This window comes from Penaeus monodon, chromosome 16, assembly GCF_015228065.2.
Source record: "Penaeus monodon isolate SGIC_2016 chromosome 16, NSTDA_Pmon_1, whole genome shotgun sequence".
NCBI classification, from domain to species: Eukaryota; Metazoa; Arthropoda; class Malacostraca; order Decapoda; family Penaeidae; genus Penaeus; species Penaeus monodon.
This window is the reverse complement of record NC_051401.1, coordinates 27,234,454-27,237,411: the sequence shown is the minus strand read 5'-3', so window position 1 is coordinate 27,237,411 and position 2,958 is coordinate 27,234,454. Positions and strand designations below refer to the sequence as shown.

General features: G+C 44.4%; 1 pseudogene; it reads right to left on the bottom strand.

The window, feature by feature from the left end:
* The window catches only part of LOC119582999, a 27,619-nt pseudogene that overhangs the window by 11,719 nt on the left and 12,942 nt on the right, over positions 1-2,958 (bottom strand).

Here is a 2,958-nt window from a genome sequence, read left to right as displayed (position 1 = left end):
ACGTGGATGCGTCTCCAAAAAACGCCATGGCTCGTGGTTGTGAGGCGGAACTTTTATCAGATTAACAGATAAAGGCGTTCGTGATGAACGAAACGAATCATCACTTTTTTTGTCCCACACACACACACACACACACACACAACACCACACACACACACACACCACACACACACCCCACACCCCACACACACACACACACACTCACACATACTCACACACACACACACACACACACACACAAACACACACACACACACACACACACACACACACACCACACACACACACCCCACACACACACACACACACAAACGCACGCACGTAGACTGCGATTTTTCGTTCAGATAAAGGTCCATAATGGAGAAATAACGTAGCATGTTTTATGTTTACTGAAACAATGTTTGGTTCCGACCAAAAGAGATCTCACCACATTCGAGTAGCTGCTACTAGATGGTGCAGCTCCGAGAAGCACTTGCTAAGTTCTGGGCGGATTCGCAGTTTTTTTTTTTGATTTACCATAAACAGAATTTTGAAGTATGAGGCCTTCTCTAGATTCAAGAAATATGCAAATATCATTGTTAATTGTTGTGTTGAAAAAAAGGGGCGAAATGCCGCCTTACCTCCTTAGGTGTGCCATTTCAAATAAAACAATACCAAGAAATCGCATTTGAAAAACATTCCACCACAAACACAACGGTAATTAATACTGCATGTTTTACAATCACTTATTGGAAGAAAATGAAATATGAAATGGCTATTTGTTTCTAAAAATAGATATTGAAAATACTCTTATTGGTTACAAGTGTGTGTGTGTGTGCGTGCTTGCGGCGTGCGTGTGTGTGTGTGTGTGTGTGTGTGTGGTGTGTGTGTGTGTGTGTGTGTGTGTGTGTGTGTGTGTGTTTTGGTGTTGTGTGCTTGTTTGGTGGTGCACAAGTATATACATGATGATGAGTTACAAAAGTGTATGTATGATTTATTTCGTCCATCACGAATGACGGACGTATTGGCTAGTGTTGTCTTTGTGTTCTTATACTTTTCGACAGCTCCCCTGTAAATTCCAAGCTTGAGATAGGTCGGTAGTTCACCTCGTATGAAGACTTTTTGGGTTCAGGCATACGGATGAGAATAGTGTGCTAAATTTGCTAGGAATATGGTCTGTAGCCGATGTGTTACGATGATGTGAGTCAAGCTATGGGGGAGATGATCGAATGGTTTGTTAATTGTGCTTACTCATAGTGTTGTTTTTTGATGCACTTGCTGCTTATTTCCCCCATGTGTGGTTTGTGGGAGAAGGAACTGTCCTCTGTGAGAGTCTTAAATAAGACAGTGTTTCTGAAAAACTGGGGACTGTTTTGAAAGAGCTCCAAAATCTCTTGTTTTTTTTGTGTTTGCTGTTTTTTGTCTCACTCTTATGTGTTATCCCATTTGGTTTGTATCGTTGTGTTTAGGGGTACGTATTATATATCAGTGAATTAGACGACTTTTCTCTTTGGGCAATACGAGTTTGTATGTTGTTTCCCTGAAGTCGGGCCGTCAGTATTTACTGCACCGCGTTTAATGTAGGTTTTTGATTGTGTGTATAGGGTCCCTGCGCTGTTTCTGGTTGCATTTATTCTTGTAAAAATTTTTATTCGAAAATCCATATCTATTGACAGTAATAAGAGTATAGTTTGTTTCAAAACGAAAACAGTTAATTGTTACCCTTTCAGCTGGCTTATGTCATTCCGATGTATATACCGAAATATGATTATGAATCGCAGGAACAAATCATCACCCGTAATTCTTATTGTTTATTATTCAGTAACATGATGCATATGTTTAGGTTCATGAAACTGTAAATATCTACCCAGATTCTTCGAGCTCCTGCTGAGCCTGCGGAATTTGGCCAGGTTGAGGGCGGCGATCTCCTCAGCCTCCTCGATTGGCGCTTGTAGGTCTTGAGCTTCTGCTGGAGCTTATCGACGGGGTTCCTGCATCCTGTCGTGGTTCTTCTTGTCCTCATCAGCCTGGAAGGCGAGCTCCTTGATGCGCCTCTCGCACTTCCTCGGTTCTTCTGAGCGTCAGCATGACGACGGGTCTCATCGTCCGGGGAAGCCTCGAGTTCGCGAATGCGAGCTTCAAGATCGCTGACAGCCTTCTTACCAGTCTTCAGGGCAGCAGCCTCACTCTCCTCGAGACGGGTCTGGAGACCCTTTAAACCCGGTAACTTCCAAGCCCTTGCGCATCTTCTCTTGGTTATTAGCGTGTTCCTGCTCTGAGGGGAGCTCATCAGCAAGACGAGCGGCATCTAGCATGGCCTTTTTCGCCTTTCCTCAGAGTTCTTGGCCTCGCTAAGCATCTCCTCAAGGTCAGCCTATAAAAGATACACGAATGATGTGCATAGGCTGTGTATACTTGTGAAATACAAATATACATACATATGTACTCCTTTCAGTAAAGTATTTTATTCAAAACTTTACCTGGAGAGTCTGCATTCCCCCTCAAGTTTCCTCTGGAGGCGGTGAGAGCGGCGTTCGTGCTGGTGAAGTTGTTAATCTGTTCACGGGCATCGTGGAGCTCGGTCTCGGCGTGGCGACGGCCGCGATCGGATTGTTCAGGAGTGTGCGGGATTCCTGCAGCTCCCATAGAGGGCGTTGTACGGCGTTCAGCAATACCTTTACTGTTCCCGGTACTCCGAGGCAGACGCTGCTCGTCCTTAACACGACCCTCCATACCCTTGATCTCATCATAAACCTTCTTATAATGTTTCTGAAGATCGGAGTTGGGCACTTTATTGGCGTGATCAAGGGCAATCTCGAGCTCGTTAATATCGGACTCGAGCTTCTTTTTCAGGCGAAGAGCCTCAGCCTTACCCTTGGCTTCAACCTCAAGAGAAGTTGCATGGAATCAAAGCTCTCTGGTGACATTTTCTGTGGAAGCAAAACAGTCGACAAATAGCATGGAAAAGACAATAGCCAA